Below are 21,868 nucleotides of genomic sequence, written 5' to 3'. Positions count from 1 at the left end.
ACATGAACATATCTGAGAGGAGCTGCATGCATGGACACTTTGCACTCTTTCTTTTATCATTCAGAGGCAATTACCAGAAGACAAGATCAATCTTCCAAAGAACCAGCTTTCTTTGCATTTGTATCACCTGGCATTGGGGTGTCCTATTTTTTCTGCTCTTCTTCCTTTCTCTAACGAATGCTATCAAGAATTAAATTTCATTTCTTATTTCACACACCTTCTGCCTATTCCCATTGCATTATATACTAGTGAAATATTCTACTTCCATTAAGTGTTTTTCTGTTCAGCAAACTCAAGTCAGCCCAGATTTCCTGCAAGCACCTCATTTACCCAGGCCCGTTTTGTTTACACATTTGTTCTTCCATCTATAGGACATGTGGAGATAATTAAAGCTTCCTTCTATAAATTAAACTCACTTTAGAAGTACTGATATTAGGCTCAGCCACAGTACCATGCTGTGCTAAGAAGCTGTGCTTTGCAGGCTGGGACCACATGCAAAGCCCCAGCTGGATTTGCAGTCCAACTTAAAGCCTGGTGTCATGGCATGCTCCTAAAATTCTAGTGACTTAGGAGGCTAATGCATGAGGACTGTGAGTTTGAGACTGGCTTGAGCAAAATGGTGAGACCCTATCTAAAAAAAGAGCTGGACCTGGTGGCATGCACCTGTTATCCCAGATGGGAGGCTGAGACAAGAACATCATGGCATGGTAAAACTCTGTCTAACGAAAAGAGTACTAATATTAAAATCAAGCTATTTTAAGTTAAAACATAGTACATTTTGGTGTGTTTCAGATAGAGTTACTATGGCAAATATCCTGTGAGCAGGATAGTTTAAACATTTATTTTTCATAGGTCTGGAGGTAGGGAAGTGCAAGATCAAAGTGCAGGCCAGTTTGTCTCTTGGTAAGGGCCCTATTCCTGGTTTACACACAGTTATCTTCCTTTTTTGGAGAGAGTTTTTGGTATAGGATGTGTGTGCTCACCAGAAAGACAGAGACAGAGAGACAGAAAGGGAGAAATAAGCCTCCAGGAGGATGGCCAAACCACAATCCCTTCTCCTCCATTCTCCCCTCGGGATCTTGGGCACACATGCACATGTGCCTGGCTTGAGTTTAAGTCATTGGGTCTGAAACTCAAATTGCGGTCCACTACATGGGAGTCCAGCAACATAGCCATTATGCCAACTGCTGGTCCCCACCTGGCCATTTTTTTGCCATATCCTCACATGGCAAAGAGAAACACTGGCTTTCTTTTTCTTTAAAATAACCTAATCATATCAAGCAGGCTCCACTTTCACTACCAAGGTACCTGCCAAAGACCCCACTCCGAAATGCCATCGCTTTAAGGCTTCAAAACATACAAATTTTGGGGGGACACAAACATTCAGTGTATATGAGAAGAATGATAAATCTTTTAGAAATAGTATGTGTCTTTTTACCTTCCTTCATAAAAATACATTGAGCCTAGTAAGAGCTTTCAAATGTACTTATTGTTTGAACAGAATCCTAGTTTTTTTCGGGGCTTTAAATCTTAAGCAAATTTTTCTTAACATTTTTAAAATTTTGACTTATTAGATCTAAAACTGCTTTTCTTGAAATTAAAAAAAGTACATAAAAACAAGCAAAAAATAAAAAAAAGTACTTATTTAATGATTGCAGTAGCTATATAGCCTCAGCTAGGTGCCACTTTATAGTATGTTCATTCTGCTCACTGAGTTTTATGCCTAAAGTCAAACATGTGTTCATAGATATATTTATAGCAGCTGTACTTACTATTGAAAGTATTTAGTTTAATTAAGATCTTTGTGAATCAATAAAATGGGGGGAAAACATGGAAAGCAACTGTGAATACCAGAGACAGTGTGTGAAGAGGGTGGGAAATGGCAGAGGGTGAGAGGGAGAGGAGAGAAGTAAAGTATATAAGAAACAAGAAGTGGAAAATTATTTGTTGAACATAGCATGCATGGTAATATCTTTTAGCCAATATATAGTGTATTCTGGTTGAGAAAGCTCATTTTGTATGCTGTAATAATATTCAGTGAATAAATATAAAATACATTTAAAATAAAAAATTGAAGGTTAAAAAATAATAAAGTCAACTAATTTGCAGCCTTAAAACTGATTAATTAAAAAGAGTTTTTAAATGACTTAGAATGATAATGCCTAGCAATCCAGTGAACCTTAATGAAAAAGCCTGAATTAAAAGTTGTCAATTCTATACAAGTTAATACCTGTTGAATAAAGCATTGCATAATTACATGAATGATACATCATTCCTCCATAAGGTTTCTTCCAACTCTGAAATTCTCTAATTTTATAATTAACTAAGCCTTTGGGAACAAAGCTTTTTTTTCAATTAGTTGGCCTAAGGTTCTACAGGAAATTGGAGGTGCCAGTCACCTAATCGTAGCCTCGAGTCATTATAGCTAAGGATCACAGTTTCATTTGTCACTCCATCCTCAGCAGAGAAGCCAGGTTCTGTCTGGAGTAAGGGAACTGCTTGATGCTGAAGTGGACATGTTCTTTCCAGAATTTTTACATAGGAAAAGCAGTCTAATAGAAAGGAATCTTGCAGGTTTGACTTGGAGCTTGGTATGCATGAAAGCATATTGCTTTTAAATTACCATGTGTGCTTTTAGGTGGAGGTTTTAGAATACATAAAAATTATGGCATGCTGATACCTCCCAAATTACAGTTACCCTGTGTCACTGACATAACCTCAAATCCAAAAATTTGTGTAAAGTGTAAGAGTAGGTTAAACTGAAAGTCGCAGAGAATGTACTAGCAAGAATACTAAAGAGTTTTGGGACTGGCAAGTGGTGTGGTGGTTAAGGCGCTGGACACTCCCACATGGCCGACCATGGTTTGAGTCCCAGACCTGGTGGCTTGCTTTCTCACTTTCCTCTCTCTCTCTTTCTGTGTCTCTCTGGTCAAATTAAAATGAATGAATGAATGAATGAAATTAAATAAAATAATTTAAAAAAAGAATACTAAAGAGTTTTAGTGGAATGCCTTGTTTTACATATAATTATATAGCTACCTATTTAGAAATATATATAATGTTACATATGTGTATATGACATTGTAGAATTAGTCCTTCAGTCACAAACTATTGTAACATTTGCACAGCTAACTACTGCTAATAGTAAACAAACAAGGCAGATATGGTTCCCTGGAAACACTGGGAAAGATTCGTGGGTTGGTTGCCAAAAGAGAAATGTGAATTTGTGAAGGAAGAACAGATAGTACAGATCCTGGGTTCTTGAAAAAGTCATGGCACATTTTTGCGTAGAAAAAAATACATCATGACTTTTTCCACAACCTAATATTTTTATTCTACTAAGTAAAAATATTCTGAAGACTTGGGTTAAAGGTTGATGAGATACAATTAGGTGTGTGTGTGTGTGCAGGTGAGTGTATTTTAATAGTTAACTCTGACAGTGGTGTTTGCATTCTTTGAGCAACTGGATCCCTTACAGTCTTTCTCAGAATCTTCTAGGTGAGACGATCTAATCAGTAGCATCTTTCTTCAAGGGTGCCATGTAAAGGGATGCAAAAGGAAAGTTGTATTGTGCTGGACCATAGCACAGCTGTTGAGCGTTGTGCAAAGGAAACTGGATTTCATGTGACTGACCTTGGTTTGAATCCCAGCTCTAGCAGAGACTTGCTGGGCACATGTGTGCTTCTGGTCAGGATCTTGATGGGATAGAGGAAGAAGGATTGTGGCATGACTAGGCCCCACTGGGAGACTGGGAGTTGCTGTCTCTCTTGTGCATGTCTATGTATGCACCCTCTGGCATTAAAAAAAAAAAAGTGTGTTTAAACAAATGGCACTAGGAATGAATACTTTCTGCTAGAACAGTAGAAAATTCAAGTACTAGTTTCAATATCAAAAGACCAAGAGAAATGAGAAATGCTTACTTCAAACTGTGCACATGGAATGACAATTTGCCTTTCTCTGTGGTTAACCCATTGAAAATGCAAATGGTGACTTGATGAAATTTTAAACACTTTGAGTTCCTCAAAATATCCTTGATCTGCATAGTTTTAATTGCTACATATGTTGCTTCACAGTGTCCCCCCCACACACATACAGAAGTTAGTTAATGATTATAAGGTCCATCTTTGCCCCAGTGTTTTGAAATGTTACATTTATCACATACAGAAATTCCTACCTATTGGGGCTTATTTTGGAAGTTATTGTTCTGTGACATTGGTTGTTGTTCCTATATCAAGTCTAGATACAAATTATTTTTTTAATTTTGTTTTTTATTGGGTTGTTAGAAAAGTCATGACACATTTTTGCATAGAATAACAAAAATATGTCATGACTTTTTGGACATAATTAAGCTCTGATAATTGTACATATTTATGGAGTACAGTATAATGTTTCAATACATGTATATGTTGCTTAAGAATAAAATTAAAGTATCCAAGCATATCCATCACCTCACTTATCATTCTCTTTTTCTTCTTTTTTAAGAGAGTTATTTACTATAGGGTGTGTGTGCTCACTGGAGAGACAGAGAGACAAAGAGACAGAAAGTAGGAAATCACTCCCCAAGGGGGTTGGCCACACCATAGTCCCTTCTCCAGTCTTCTCTTGGGATTTTGGGTATTCATGTACACATGCCCAGCATAAATTTCAAGCCACCAAATCCAGGACTCAAACTGCAGTCGACTATGTGGGAGTCCAGCAATGTAACCATTATGCCATCTGCTGGTACCATTTATCATTTCTTTTAAGAACATTCAAAATCCTCTTTTGGCTATTTTGAAATACAATACAATTTGATCACCGTAGTCATTCTGCTGTGCAACAAAACATCAGGACTTATTTCTCCCAACTGACCATAACTTCATACTCACTGATCAATCTCTCTCTGTCTCCCCTCTGCTCCCCTACCTTCTCCCGTCTTTGGTAACCACAATGAGATGTTCTTTACCACAATTAGACTGACTATTATGAAAAAGACAAAAATATTAATAAATTATTCTTAACTAATATAGCCTGATATTTAGAGAGACTGCTACCCCTTATTGCTCTTTTCTTTTAGAAATTTCCTAGATTTCTGAATAATGGATATTGTTCCCATCAGATGAACCTAGAAATTACTTTAAGTTCTAAAAATCATTCTTTTGTTGTTTTATTTGATTTGATAATTTAGGGAATCCACACATTTTTCCTAATACTAAGTTTTATTATCCACTAACAACACACTCTTTTTTTTATTTGTATCTTCTTTATAGTTTCTTCAGAATTTTATACATTGACTGCACTTTTTTATATTTATTTCTAAGTATTTATTAGTTTCTCTCGCTATTGTGAATATAATGTTTGTTTCATTAAAATTTTAACTTGGCATATAGGGATGTTATTAAATATTGTATTTTAATGTTCTTGTGTCTAGCTACTCTGGATTCTTTTTTGACTATAAATTTTTCTCTGTTACTATTTTACTTTTTGTAAACTACAATATTGTCTAGAATTAATCAGAGCTTTGTCTCATTTTACAATATTTAAGTGAATTAATTGTATTCCTATTATATTGACTAGGACAGAATTCAGTGTTGTGTAGTGTAACACTAACAGTGGCATTCTCATTTAAGTTCTAATATAAATGAAAATGCTCCTAACATTTCATAATTAATTTTTTTTAAGTTTCTAGGAGAAATTTTTTCATGTCAATTGGGTTATTTTTTCTGGGTTATGCAGAATTATCTTGCCAATTAATATGGATTCTTTTGTACCACTTTCTTTAGTTAATTTAAGAAACTCCATTATAAATTTTGTAATGTTGAATAATTGTATTTTTGAGCTAACCCCTATTTAATAGTGATACAATAATTTTTGATATATTACTATATTTACACATATGAATTTTAAGTAAGTTTTAAAATTGAAAAGTATAGTTTACATACACTATAATTAACCATTATAGTACATAATTCTGATATTTAACAAATGGATTACAGTGATTTAATCATCACCACATTCAAGTATATTACTTTGATTTCTGTGATTTATTATTTCAGTTTGTAATTCTGTAAGAAAAATAGAACCACGTCTTTCTAAATTTTATGTTATTTCTCTTTATCTGGATGTGGTCTCAGGCTTATTTTAGCTTTATGGAAGTGTGTAAGACTTTATCTACCTGTTTATATATTCAGGATCATTAGATAACACAATGATCTTTTTTGTTGTTGTTTATTTTTTAAATTGCCAGAGGATGCATGACAGAGGGAGAGGGAAAAATCATCCCCCACTAGGGCCTGGTCATAATGCAATTTCTTCTCCATTTCTTCATTTTGTTGTGAGATTTGGGGCATGCATACACACATGCCTGGCATACCTTTTAACTTAAATTTTTAGAATTACTGGCAAATAAGTTTAATAATTATTTGCCAATATATGTTTTATTTACGTCTACACTGTAATTATGAATGCTTGTTACTGAATTTTTCTTGGTGGGTCTTAAAATGAATATTTCATGTATCATTTTAAAAGAAAACTTTACTTCTATAATTAGTTACTCTTTTTTTTTAAAGGTCCATAAACTTTATTAAAAGTAAATGTAAGGTAATAGGTACAGATGGCACATGGTGCCAATTTCATTTGCAGGTGTAATACTCTGACTCTAACTTACAAGTTACCCCTTTACCACAGCCTTGGCTAAATCTTGAACTAGTGCAGAATTCATCTGTGCTAGAGTGCTGATCTTAGCATGCTTAAATGTGGCATGCTTATTCTTCATGGTCATGTGCTTCGTAAGCCCACGATTCACCATGACTATATTCTTAGCTAGGTGTTGCATAACAGGAAGAAGTGATTCTTCAGTTTAAGACAGGTAATGCTGGAGAGTTGGTGTCCATTTACCATTATCAAGAATTTTCAGAGCTAAGTGAAAAGCTCTGCTGCATTTTGAGGAGGAGGAAAGTGTACCATATCATAGATGAGCATAGTTAATTACATCAGGTACTTGGCCAGAGTATGTTGTTCAACATCAACCTCTCCAACTTTAGATGCTCGCCGAAGAAGGTGGAGGGGTAGGAAAGAGGACGACCCAGACCAAAGTTTAAAGCTCTTAGAATCTTCATTTCCATTGGTCTGATTTGATGCTTAGTGTAAGTATTGTTAGTCACAAAAGCAAAGTCACTGATTTCTAGGGGATATATTTCCTCATATTTACTTGCCATAAACATGGCAGTGACACCAACCAGCTGCAGAATCTTCTTGGGCACACGATTATTCTGCATGAATCGGTCAATAGTACAGTCATGTACGTGGTCTTGTGCAGCAATGTGAATTTCATTTGAACCTGTACTAGCCAGTCAATTAGGATGGCTCGCATGTTTCCAGTTACTTCCCGAACCAATAGATATTTTGGTCTGACTGCTTGCTCTTCCTCGAGCTATCTCAAATAAGCACAGTTATCTTTCACATATTCACGGCAAAGGTTTGGATCAGTTCCATCTTCTGTGTCCACATCACTCACTGCAAGAATTACATCGGAGAAAGCCTGACACAGATATTCTTCTGCAGGAGCACATCCAGATGTTTCCATTGGGCTTGAAGAAGAAGTATCAACCAAAATAGGCTCAGGTGAAGAATTTTTCTGTAACTGGCTCAGGTTCTGGCTCTGGCTCTTGCTCTGGCTCTTGCTCTGGTTCAGGCTCAGGAGCAAGCACAGGCTCAGGCACCTTTTTCAGAGGTTTTGGAAGTTTGTTAGCAGTAACTTTTCCAGTAGCTGATGTTTTTGCTTCGTATCTCAGAGGCATTTTGGCCTGTTCACCGGCTTTGTTTCCAATGTCTACAAGCACTGTTCTTGGCCTCAGCCCTGGCTTACAGTCTGCAGCAGTGGCCATAGCACACGCTTTGCACCTGCTATACTGATTTTCACCTTATTTTTAGCATTAATTTTCATGTTTCTGGTGACTCGGAGCACCATGGATTCCTCTTCACCAGACAGCACTTTCACAGGGAGAAGCAGAACTAGAGCTCCAGGTGAGCCAAGGGCCTGAACCAGCTCAAGTCAACAGCCATTCCTTCTCAGCACGCCCATAATTAGCTACTCTTTGATTTTCTGTTTCAGTCATGTTTTACATTTCTCCTTTTCCTATAATTTCTCCCACTTTTACTATATCTATGAGATTGCTTTTCTAAAGCTTTAAATTGAATGTTTTAAAAGTTTTTAGTTTTTTAATATATATATTTAAGGCTATACATTTTCTATATTATATAGCAAATACTATGATTTGAAAATGAAGCACTTCGTAAAATGTTCTTTAATATCTCACAACTTTTGATGCGTGTGGTTCTTTTTGTCAATAATTTCTAAGTAATTTTAACAATATTTTTATTTGCTTTTAAAACTGGTGATTCTTTAGACATTTAAAAAATTCTGAGTTGTTAAATTATTTTAGAGGAGTTTATATACATTTTATTTAAAATTTTTTTGTTACCTCAGGAAAAGTATATCCTGTGTGATTTTCTGTTTTTATAGTTGAAAACATCACCTAGAAAATGTTGTATTTTAACACATAATTTAAAAAATTATATTACTTTTGTTAGAAAAGAATTTCTTTACTTTTGTACATTATTTTACAAATATATGATTAGATAAAGCTTGTAAATTAAGTAAATCTCCTAATGACTCAATTATTTTCGTACACTTGAATGACTTGTTTCTTGGAGAGTTGTGCTAACATCTCCAGTTCTTGAGAAATGATCAATTTTTCATTGTTTTTGTCATTGCTTTATTATTTTTTAAAAAAGATTTTTTTTAAAAAGTGCACTCACCAGAGAGATAGAAACAGAGAAAGAAAAGTGAGAAATCATCTCTAAGAGGGAATAGCCATGCTACAACCTTTTCTCCTTCATTACTCTCTTGAGATTTGAGGCTCACATGCACACACACCTGGCATGATTTTCAAGCCACCAGATCAAGGACTCAAACCATCCTCAGCCATGTGTGAGTCCAATACCTTAACCACCAAACCGCCTACTGGTCCTGCTTTGTCAATTTTGAAACAATGGTAGCATAACATCTCAGCCAGTGATACACTGACTATATAGCTGTTTGACAAGAATTTTTGTCAAAATAAACAGTCTTTCTTGGTTCCTGTTTGTGGTTTTTCACATTGAATTCTGTTATATCTAATTGTAATGTGAACATTTATGCTTGCTTTTTTAAATTTCTCTCATCTATTGTTTTATCTTCTAGTTTTAATCTTTCTGTAGCATTTAATTATATATGTAACTCTAGCTATTCTGAGACTTAATGCCTTTATTTTTTAATTTTCTAGAGTGCATTTGTGGTCAATGGACAGAAACACAGAGAGAGAAAGGGAGAAGGGAAGAGTGAGAAAACATTCCCTGGGGGCATGGCCAGGCCAAAATCCCTTCTCCTCTATCTCTCCCTCCTTTAGGATTTTGGGTGGGCATACACACATGTGCATCATGTTTTTCAAGCCACCAGGTCTGGTACTCAAAATACATGGTCAGTCATGTGAGATCTAGCTGCCTTAACCACCATTGACCCAACTGACCCAACTTCTTGTGTTTTAATAATAGAATTTAAACCATTCACATTTGTTATAATAACTGAAATGTTTGTGCGTATTCATGACATTACATTTTTGGTTTTCTCTGTATTGTTTCTTCCCTTCTGGCTACATTAGATGTGACTAGGCAGATGCCAGATTAAACTGTAAATCCAGGTAAAATCTACTTTAAATTCAGAGAGAAAAGCTCTAACAGTGACCAGCTGGAAAATGGCACATCTGCATGTAGTTTACTAAATGCTACATGTTGCTGTATGGCATGAATTCTGTAGCACTTTATAAAAATATGCTCTCCTGATACATAAAGGTGACCTTACTGACTCTTCCATCTGTGAGACATGTGCTTCAAGCTGCTTTTGATGTGTTGGTGAAGGGTTATATTGAGCCATGCATACATTTGTATGACAGTTTCTTGAGGTTTGGATTGAAAACTGGATTTTGGACAATTTTTTCCTCTCTGCAACCTTACAAAACTTTTTTCTTTTACTATTTAGCAATCCATATCTCTTGATCACTTTTAAACTATTCAATTCCATGTACATGGCCATCAATATATTATCCAAGCCAGGATGCTTTTAATCATGAAAGCTTGCACTAATAATAATTAGTACTGGGTAAGCAGGTATGAACTGAGACCGTGTGGGACAAAAGTGGTTTATAGCATCACCCTGGTCCTACTAGTTAGAGGAAAAATATTGTTAAGTTTAATATGAATGAAAATTTGTCCTGCCACCTTTTCTCACAAAAATATTTACTAGAGAAGATAGAAAGATACTCAGGCTGGCTTTTGAGGTTTGTGGGACATTAAGATTTGAATAAGAGAAGCGATTGTGCTGCTGTGTACTGGTTTAGGACACATTCAATCTCCTAGCCTGCCCCCTCCCATGTGCCCTCACCCTTAAGAGAAGACCTTTCCTGGAAAAAAACAAAAAACATGGAATCCTAGTTTGTTTATTTTTCACAATGTGCTGGTGATATGATTTCATCCTCCCATTTTTACTTTGTCTCTTAAATGTATTGTGGTCATATTATTCTCTCTTGCAAATTTTTATAGTTTTCATGAATGTTCTTGTTGCCCAGTTGTGCATTGGATGAGCTTCAGTTTATTCTGAATAACTTGGTGTCACTGAACTTTCTGTGTTACAAATTTAATGCATTTCATCCATTTTCTCCCTCATTGCCTTCTTCCTCAAAAAGACACAGGGCTGTTAACAGAATTCTTTGTTTTTGGGATATAAGAGACTTCAGTCATCATATTCAGCTCTCTATGTTCTTTGCCTTTCTCTGTAGTTTTCATTTTGTAAATCACATGTATAGCTACATTAACTCCCTACAAGTATAACTCATAGCACAAGAAACTTAAAATATTTCCAGAGATGCCTGTTTTAAAAGGCCTTTCACTTGCAACTGTTTTTAAAACTGGTTGTCTCTAGTTCCAGAGCAATATTTAAAACTCCAAAAGCCAGTGACGAAGTGGACATTATTACCACATATCTACAAAGAAAAAGCATTAACTTAACATAGCATGATTTCTAGGAAAAAATGTGTAGACTCTTAAAGTTCAAGGAGACCTTTTTTTTTTTATGTTCTTGAAACATCTGTGTAATGCCTTCATAAGACAGGTTCTGAAGGAGGGGCAACATTATCTACAAAGGCCAGGTAGTATTACAGTAGACTTTAGCTTTAACAAATAAACCTTTATTGAAAGCCAACTATATACTGACGGTATGCTAGGAGTTCTGGAAAAATATAAAAATAAGAAATAATTTGAGATCATGTAATTCCCTAATGAATGAGTATGCATTTAAGTCCTATGATATTTCCAAGAAGAAATCTCAGTACTTAGTCACTTACCTAAACGTGAAGATGGGAGGAAATCATTGAACACACAGGAGGAAACAATGACATGCCAGATAGAGAAAAGTGCATGTTGAAAGGCATGACAATAGCAATACAGACAGGCATGACTGGCTCTGTATTTGTATTTGCTGGGAATCAGCAAATAGATTTGGATAGAGAGGTCTCTCTTTGCTTTGCAATTCCTTAACAAGATAAAAATAAATAAATATATAATGTGGTAAACAAAAAGCAGCCATGACAGATATTTGCATGAGAAGACAGAATGAAGAAGTCCTCTTTGTTTTAGAAAGTTAAATAAGACTGTGGTATGGCTGGGCTAGATGGGGAAAGGAGTTCTGAAAGTCCAGGACGGTAGCTATTCATGCAGCTGAATGTTTTAGGAACCTTGGGACATTTGGTTTGGCCTATGAAAAGAAAGGAAAATTATAATACAGAGGAGATCTATATTCCTAAATTCTCTGGGCATTTGATTTTCCTACCTTTGAGATTGATTTTATTGGCTTGTGTAGGTGTCATTTGCTAGTCGCAGTTGCAGGAGATCCATCTCTTGGCTAAAAGTTTACAATCTTCTCTAGTATAAGCAATATAAAAGAAAATGTTTCTTTGTCTTGTCTGCTTTTAACTATAATGATTTTTTCGTATTTAGATAAGGAAAATACAGTGCTGATGGGACATCTCTTAGATTCTGGTATTGTACTATCCTAAAACATTACTGAGATAGTTTAAATTTAAGGTAAATGTTACATTTTGTTAGAATCAGTGTACTTAGTATGCGAATTGTGCCAACAGCTTCGATCTACATTTTATTTTAGACACATTCATTACAATGAGTCATTTTTCTATAATTCGAGTAAAAAGTTTGTACATTTTGATGTTATGTAAAATTGTATTTTTGTACTATTCTAGCTACTGTATATCCCAATATATTAATGTTTCTGGAATAAAACATTAATACTGCATTAAAGTGTTTTATGAAGTATTTATTTTACTATAATCTGCATATAATACTCATTAGTTTTCTTGATTAATAAGAGTAAATTGTTGACAAAGGCAGATGTTTTTAAGCATACAGATTGTATATAATAATGAAATGTATATGTGCAAGTAACATTTTGATTTGTACTTTAATTGCTGTTTATATGCAGTGTGAATAAAACAAGGTGAGGTGAAGGAGGGAAGGAATAAGGAATATAATTAACAGACTCTGTAGTTTTGGCCTGTAGCTGCTTTAATTAACAGCTTCGTGGTGGCAAAATAAATGTGCTTTGGGAAAGCTAAGAATAACTGGAATCGTGGTATCCTCTTTGGGGAAAAGTTGTTTATATTCTTAACATTTTTTAAATTGACATATAGAAGAAAAAGTATATGACATATTTGTATGAAAAGGTAGTTACATGATTAATGTTGACAATTTATATAGTTAACATGTTCATTTATTAACTCAAATAGGTGCTAAGCATTCTATTCCTAATATTAACATTTTTCTTTGTATCCTTCTAGAACTGTTTGTAAATAGAGTATTTATCCCCCCCAAAAGACATATTAATATAATTTTTATAATTGCTTCTTTTTACTGGATGTCATAAATATAGAATTATTTACTTCCAAGGATGTAATCTCTGATTTTTCAACTCAATTTTCATTTTTCTCTTCATATAAAACTGTCCTGGCCCAGTGTAGTACTGTAGCTGGTTGGTAGCAAATTGAACTGCAGCGCTGGAAGCCACATAGCCAACTGCAGATTCAGATACCGAGTTTGACTTAAAAACGTGCCAGGTGCATGTGTGTGTGCTCAAGATCCTGACAAGCTGGAGGGCCAGGAAAAGGGAATTGTGGCATGATTAGATCCTGTGGACATGCTTCTTTTTCTCGTGAATGTTCAGCAACTCTCTACCAAAAATAAAATAAACTTTATATTTAAAAAATTATTTTAATTTCTAATCTGCATATGATCATTGTGTATATTTATGGGAGGTAATATGGTTTTCCAAACTTATATCCATTGTGATTGATCAAATGGAGCAGTAAACATATTTACCCTCTCAAGTATTTTATCCTTTATTATTATACATCCGAAATTCACTCTTGTAACTATGTTGAAGTATATATTGAATTGTTACTGTTGTTACTCTACCATGTAGTACTCTAGAATTATTCCTCTTATTTACCTGCATTCTTGTGTCTGTTAACCAAGTTCTCTTCATTCCTCTTCTTTCTCCAACATCTGGTATCCACTATTACACTCTCTTCTTGTATGCTCTTAAATCTCCAAGTTTCAATTAATGAGTAAGACTTTATAGTAGTCTTTCAGTGCCTAGTTTACTTCATTTAGCACTGTTTCCTCCAGGTTCATCTATGTTGTCTCAGATATTGTATTTAATCCTTCTTTGTGACTGAATAATATTCCAGTGTGTAAATGTGTATCACATTTTTTTTATTCATTTCTCAGTTGTTAGAGACTTAGGTAGACTCCATACCTTAGCTATGGTAAACAGTTCTACAACAAATGTGTTTGTATGTATCTCTTTGCTATCCTGATTTTCTTTCTCTTGGGTACATACCCAGTAGTTGGATTACTGGATCATAAAGTTTTTTGTTTTTAGTCTTTTGAGGAAACTCCGTCCTGTTTCCATAATAGCTGTACTGATTAACATTCCCACTAATATCTGAGAGTTTTGACTTTTTCACAACTATACTAGCACTTCATATTCTTTAATTTTTCGATAATAACCACTCTAACTGGGGAGAGGTAATACCTCATTGTGATCCTGATTTACATTTCCCTGATGACTAGTGATACACATTTTTTCATGTGCTTGCTGACCTTTTGTATGTCTTCTTTCGAGAACTGTCTGTTTAGTTCAATTGTCCATTTTTTTAATGAATTTTTCTGGTTTTTTTTTTTTTTTTTTTTTTTTTTTTTTTTTTTTTTTTTTTTTTTTCCTGGAGAGTGAGGACTAGTGAGTTGAGTTCTTATATATTCTGGTTAGTAATCTCTTGTCAGAAGTATAAGTGGCAAATGTTTTCTCCCATTCTAAAGATTGTCTCTTTACTCCGTTGATTGCTTCACTTACTAGGCAGAAGCATTTTAGTTTGACATAATCCCATTTTTCCATAATCACCTATGCTTTGAGGTCTTATTTTAAAATTCTTTGCCAAGATCAATGTCTTGAAGCATTTTACCTTTCCTTTAGTAATTTCATAGTTGAGTATCTTACATTTAAGTCATTAATCAATTTTGAGTTAAATTTTGTGTATAATAAAGATTTTTTTGTGTGTATGAATGTCCAATTTTCCCAGCACTGTTTATTAAGTAGAACATCATTTCCCTACTGAGTATTCTTGGGAACTTTGTTAAAAAAAATCAGTTGAATGTACATTTGTGAATTTATTTCTAGAGTCTGTTGTGTTTCATTGATCTATTTGGTTTTGTTTGAGAGCCATGCAGTTTTGGTTATTGTGGCCTTGAAATATATGATGCCTCCAACTTCGTCCTGTTTTACAGTATTGGTTTGGTTAGTCAGGGCCTTTTGTGATTCCACACAAATTTAATTTTTCTATTTCTGTGAAGAAGACCATGGATATTTTCATAAGAGTTGATTTTAATCTGTAGACCATTATGAGTAATATGTACATTTTAACAATTTTTATCCTCATTGCCATTACTTTGTATCCTATTGGTCTATTGGCTTTCTATTTCTTCTAAGTTCAACTTTGTCAAGTCATTTCTATCCAAGAATTTATCTTTCTTCTCTAAGTTTTCTAGCTACCAGAACATAATTGTTCATTATATGGTCTACTAATCTTGTATTTCTGTGGTATAAGTTGTAATGTATTCTTCTTAGTTTCTGATTTTGATTATTTGGGCCTTCTCTCTTTTTTTTCTCAGTTACTCTAGCTAATGGTTGTCAATATTGTTTGTTCTTTCAAAATCCAACTTTTTGTATGGATAATCTTTTATATATTAAAAATTTCTATCCTATTTATTTCTGCTCTGATCTTTGTTTTTTCTTCTACTACTTTTAGAGTTAGCTTATTTTTGCTTTTCTAATTTCTAAAGATCCATCATTAGGTTTTTTAGCAGTATTCACCATCTTTGCATTGTTTTAATGTGGGCATTTATTATAAACTTCACGTTTAGTGTTGCTTTTACTTTGGAGATGTATTGTTTCCATTTTAATTTATTTGAACATTTAAAAAATTACTTTGTTAACTTCTTTGACCTCATAATCATTTAGGAGCATGTGGTTTAACTTCCAGGTGTTCGTACATTTTCCAGAGGTTGATTTCTAGTTTTATTGTGGTTGGAGAAGATACTTGATTTGATTTCTGTTTTTAAATTTTTCTTGAGCTTGTTCTAGGGTCTAACTGTCATTGATTCCAGAGAATGTTCTATATGCTAATCAGACCACTGTGTATCTTGGGACTGTTGGGTGAGAAGCTTGCTAAACGTTTGTTTGTCAGGTCCATTTAGTCCGTGGTGCAGTTGAACTCTAACATCTTTTTGCTGATTTTCTTTTTCTTTTCTTTTCTCTTTTTTTTTTTTTTTTTGGAGAGGTTTTTGCTATAGGATGTGTGTGCTTGCCAGAAAGACAGAGATAGAGAAAGAGACAAAAAGTGAGAAATCATTCCCCAATGGGATGGCCATGCCACAATCCCTTCTCCTTCATTCTCCTCTCAGGATCTTGGGCATGCACGCACATGTGCCCAGCATGAGTTTAAGCCACCAGGTCCAGGATTCAAACTGCGATCAGCTATTGAGAGTCCAGTGACATAGCCATTACGCCAACTGCTGGTCCCTCTTTGCTGATTTTCTGTGTAGAGAGAGTGGGTTATTGAAATTTCCAATTATTATTGTATTACAGTTTGTCTCTCCCTTTAGGTCTAACCATATTTGTTTTGTGTATTTGGATGCTCTAATATTGGGTACATATATAATTATAATTGTTGTACTCTCTTGCTGAATCGATCCCTTTTTCATTATATAATGACATTCTTTTTTTTAATGAATTTTGGCTTGAAGTCTATTTTATCTGCTCTCTGTATAGCAATTTCTGCTTATTTTTAATTTCTACTGGTATGAAATATCTTTTTATTCTCATTGTACCCCCTCAATCTATTATGTCTTTAAAGATGAGGTGTATTTCTTATGGGCAGCATGTAGTGAGGTCTTGTTTTCCTTATCTGTTCAACCAGTCTGTACATTTTCATTTGAGGAGCTCAATCTGTTTATATTCAAGGTAATTACTGATACATGTAGACATACTCCTGTCATTTTGTTGGTTGTAATATGATCGTTCTTTTTTTTTTTTTCTTCCTCTTTTATTCACTATCTTTGTAGTTTGGCATATTTCCATAGTAATATGATTTGTTTCCTTTCTCTTATTTGTGTGATCACTCTACTAGTGAATTTTAGATCTTTATGTGATTTCATGGTGGTCTTTTTATTTTGCTTTCAGATGCAGAATTCCCTTAGATATTGAGCTGTCAGAAAACTTGTGACACATTTTGTGTAGAATAACAGGAAAATGCATCATGACTTTAACGATGACCCAATATTTCCTAAAGAACTAGTCTAGTATTGATTAATTCTCCCAGGTTTTGTTTGGGAGAGATTTTATTTATCCTTAGATTTTAAAGGATAGCTTTGTTGTGTAGTGTATTCTTGGTTGAAAGTCAATTTTCTTAAAAATTATGAATTTACATTCAGAATCCCCATTCTTTCTGGCCTGTAAAGTTTCTGCTGAGAAGCCTGTTATTAATTTGATAAAAGTTTCTTTATATGTCACTTGATGTTTTTCTCTCACTGTTTTTAGGGTTGTTTCATTTTCTTTAACTTTTTAAAGTGTAACTATAACATGGTTTTGAGATGATCATTTTTATGTTAAATATATTTGGCATCCTTAATTTCCTGAGACATCAGGTCTACCACTCGAATCATGGTCGGCTATACGAGAGTCCAGTGCCTTAACCATTACTCAACCTACTGGCCCCTTAGGTTTCATTTTTTGTGTAGTCTGTTACTAGGAATTATTGTGTTCCTTAGGAGGTGACATATTTTTTAGTTTTTCTTATATTTCATATTCCCTACATAGATATCTGGGCATCTGGTGGACCAATCACTTCTTCCTATTTTATAGGCTCCTTTTTGTAGAAAAGGATAATTTCATGTAGATATATCCTATGTATTAATTGTGTCATGTGCTTTAACTTAAGTTCTGTTTTGGGTGAGTAATTTAGGCTCTGTATATTTTCACTGGCTAGAATCTATGTGAATGGTGTCTACACATACTTTTGTGGTAGAGACTATTTGTAGATTGAGTAATGTAGCTTTGTTAGGGGTGGAGGCTGCCTGGGATTTGAATCTAGGCCCTCTGATCCTGTTTGGGTGGGCACACAGTGTTAAGGGGTCCCTTTGGTCAGAGAGGTTCCTCTAGGGTCAAAAATTTCAAGACTTCTAGTAACTTTGATACGTGTAATGAAATAGAATCTTTATCTTGTATGAACTTATAGAAGCTGATTTGTCCTAGCTATATGTCAAATGATGGGTAATAAATTGCACAAAGTATTGTTTCCATCTTGCCTTCCTTCTTAAAAGTCAGGAGACATGGAATTGGATAGAAATTTCCTTTCTTTAATGGTACAATTTGCTGGTTTTCTCATTCACTCTTTTGTGGTTTGCATATATTCCCAATCACAAGTATTGAAATTTGAATCATGATCCCCAGTTGCTTATTGACTATAAAATAGATCTCATCTTTTCTCTTTTTACTGTCATTATCAGTCTCTTTCATTTTGCTTTATTCTCTAAAGAATGACGCTCTTGCATCATGTTCTCGTTTTCTATTGCTGTCATCATACTAAGTCACTTTGAATGGCCATGCAGATGGCCATTCAGGTTCTAATTGAGAAGCCCTGACTTTTCCTGTCTAAAATTCCTTGTCTTCCTCTCCAATGTTTACCTTTTTTCTCCAACTTAGTTATTTCCATGGTCACATTCTGGGCTTTGTACCACTGGAACCTGAAACCTCATTTTCTTGCACACCATTGTTTCACCATTGGTTTATTTGCTCTGGTTCCCCATTACAATTTTTTAACCTTACTTAAGAACTAACCCAGTAGGTGGGTTGTGATTAAGGTGTAGGACTTCCACATGGTCAACTGAAGTTCAAATCCCAGACCTCATGGCTTGAAAATCACACTGGGTGCATGTGTGCGTATGGGTGCCCAAAATCCCAAGAGAAGAATGAAAGAGAACGGATTGTGATGTGGCTTTCCTTGGTGGGAATGATTTCTCACTTTCTGTCTCTCTGTATTTCTTTCATCTCCAGAGAGCACACATGGCCTATGGCAAAAATCGAAAAAGGAAAAAAAAAGAAATGTAGGGCTAGCTCCACAGCACAGTAGTTAAGTGCCGTGCATAGGGAGCTGTGCATATCATCAACTGCAGTTTGAATCCAGGTCAAAGACTAATCCATTGACCTTACCACTATTCGTTAGGCCTATCCTAGTATAACTTATATTCTATGGTATATCATTATAAGCCCTATGCAAATACCCTTAATTCCATTCCTCGCTCTTATATTCTCTTATCAAACTTCATCTAGGTTGACTCTTGTTTTCTTCCTTTTCCATGCTTACTCTCAAACAACTAAATATGATTGGGGAAAAAAAATCCTATAGTGAAGACTTTTATATTTATGATAAAAATCTGTAAAGGGAAATCACAGTATAAACCACATAAATATGACTTCCTACATATTAACATAATTATTTACACTTTCCTTTCTCCACACTGCTATGTATTTAGTTGATGAACTCTTGGGCTAAATTGATTAAACAAAGTCACAAAGCTCTTACTTTCACAGATAATATGCACATCTATGACTTAATTAAAGCTGTAACTGAGAACTGATTTTCTTTTTTTTTTTTTTTTGGGGAGATTTTCACTGTAGGGCGCGTGCGTTCGCCAGACAGACAGAGAGAGACATAGAGACAGAAAGCAAGAAATCACCCCCCAGGGGGGATGGTCATGCCGCAATCCCTTCTCCTCCATTCTCCTCTCAGGATCTTGGGCACGCACGCACACGCGCCCGGCGTGAGTTTTAAGCCACCGGGTCCGGGACACGAACCGCGGTCGACTACGTGGGAGTCCAGCGACATAGCCATTACGCTAACTGCTGGTTCCCGAGAACTGATTTTCTTGACTGAATTTTTTTCTTAGTTAGTTTCCTTATAAAATTTATGATTAAGGTCTGTAGGAAATGGAGCTTTTGTTGTCTTTCAGTACTTTTGTCTACTTATCCTAATAAAATTGCCGAATTATTAAGACAGTGTGTCTGTTTTGGTTGCTATACTTAAACTTTAAACTTTTAGAGGTGGGGAAATATAAAGATACTGGCATTTGAAGACCCAGTTTTTTTTTTTAACAGAATTTTTTTATTTTTATTTTTTTTATTTATTTGTTTTTTTTAGAGAGAGATTTTTGTTATAGGGTGTATGTGTTCACTGAGTGACAGAAAGAAAGTGAGACATTAGTCCCTCAGAGAGATGGCCACATCACAGTCCCTAGTCCTGCATTCTCCTCTGGAGACCCAGGGCACACTCATGCACATGCCTGGCACAAGCCTCAAGCTGCCAGCCCGGAACTTGATTACTAGTTGACCAGGTGGAAGTCCAGTGCCTTAACCATCATGCCACATGCTGGCCCCTTAATTTATTACATGAATGAGAGAGAGACAGACTGTACTCTAAACCAGGTCTCGATACTGTCCCACCCTCAGCCAGTCCTGGATGATGGGCACACATACACGTCTCATGTACTCAGGGAGGCTTCCTGGAACATTTCCATGTAGGTCAGCCTTGGAGAGCATCATATGAAGATCCATTTTGATTATCTTACATCTGCTAGCTTGTGACTTTAGACATCTTGCTCAACCGTTCTGAGAATCAGTTTGCCCATCTGTACCATGGAGTTAATATACCTAACTTAATAGATTGTTTCGAGAATCAATTGAAATATGTTTGTAAATGTTACTGTAATCTGCACAGCTCTACATAGGTGCTGCCAGTTAGCATTTGAGCATTTCACATTCAGAATTACTTCCTCTATGTAAATTATTATGCTTTGAAATTTGATATTCAGCACCTTGGTTTTAAACATCACTATCTTGAAATTTTATAATGTGATTTTGTCTTTTCAAAATGCCTGTTTCATCTCAGAAATATGGCTTACAAAAAATGTCTCCCTTATTAATCTATAGATATATTTTATTGATGAATTTTAAAAGCATAAAGGCATTATGTTTGAAGAACAATTTTTATAGTCTTATTCCCTCTCAGGGGATGTAAGTGATGAATTTTTGTTGAAATAACATTCCTTATTGCTTATATGCAGTGGATATATTTTCATTACTGTATAAGTAAATTACTATGTAAACATTTGGTTGAAACCAAGTAAGTCTTATGTGGGAATGAAGACAGTTTGTTGCTCTTGGCTTCCTGTCTCTTCACAAAGCCATTCCTTAATCTTTTAATTTCCAAATACAATAGTGTTTTTGAAGAAATAGAGAGGGCAGAGCGCCCAAAGAGTAAGTTGACTTGGAAGTGTTTATTTAGTCCTCAAAAACATGTGCAAAATATCAAGAAACTTTGCATCTTCAAATCTGGAATCATTTTGGAAGTTCTGCTTTGAAAACTAAGCTTCTAACACTAAGGAACTGGCTTATCCAACTATCTTGTTTCAAGGAAAATAGAGAAGGCGAGTTGGCTGAAATAAAATCTGGCTCATTAAACAATAGCCTTAGGGATAATCACATTTAGGGGAAAAGCTATAATTAGCTCAACTGTGGCTATTTACCTCAGGTGTGGCAAAATCTAATTGTTTCTCCTTTGCCCTTCTTGAGTTTCTTAAAATCTCCCAATCTTGTTCCCAATTTATAGATCTAAGATTTTGGAATTTTAACAGGATATAGGGAAGTTGTTTGTTGCATTCACTTATATAAATCACTGACATAAATCTAAAATCTGTAACTTTTAAAATGTACACTTTAAACTTTTCATTGTATTCAGTTATTTTATTTTACTATAGCTTTGTGTCCTACCTATGAGTGATTAAATAGAAATCCCTCTTTCCAAAGGTCTCCAGCATAAACAAATCTATGTTTTTCTACCTTTGTTTGCTTGCTTACAGCCTGCAGTAAGGACTGGGGTTGGAGGTTTATTTTAATTAGAGTTTAAAAGCAATGAACATTACAATCAAACATATGGACAGTCCCAGAAGCATTTCTGAAAGCAGTGTGTTCATCTGCAGAATCATTCAAATCTCATGATCATATTAAAAATTCTTTCTGCTTAAGACCATTTTGCTTAAGCTATGTGCAGTTTTTCTTCATATTTCTTCTGGTATTTCTAGTTTAAAATGTAAAGCAAAAGTCTAATCTTTT

General features: G+C 34.9%; 1 protein-coding gene and 1 pseudogene across 1 annotated transcript in view; one reads left to right on the top strand and one right to left on the bottom strand.

Annotated features, from left to right (window-relative positions):
- LOC102473627 (G2/mitotic-specific cyclin-B1-like) overlaps positions 1-7,948 on the bottom strand; it is an 86,822-nt pseudogene extending 78,874 nt beyond the window's left edge.
- LOC102484555 (mono-ADP ribosylhydrolase 2) overlaps positions 1-21,868 on the top strand; it is a 1,480,331-nt gene that overhangs the window by 642,838 nt on the left and 815,625 nt on the right. The gene's annotated exons all lie outside the window — the stretch shown is intronic.

The sequence above is a fragment of the Tupaia chinensis genome, unplaced genomic scaffold, assembly GCF_000334495.1.
Source record: "Tupaia chinensis unplaced genomic scaffold, TupChi_1.0 Scaffold000101_1, whole genome shotgun sequence".
In the NCBI taxonomy this organism is placed as follows: Eukaryota; Metazoa; Chordata; class Mammalia; order Scandentia; family Tupaiidae; genus Tupaia; species Tupaia belangeri.
This window is presented reverse-complemented; position numbering and strand designations above follow the sequence as displayed.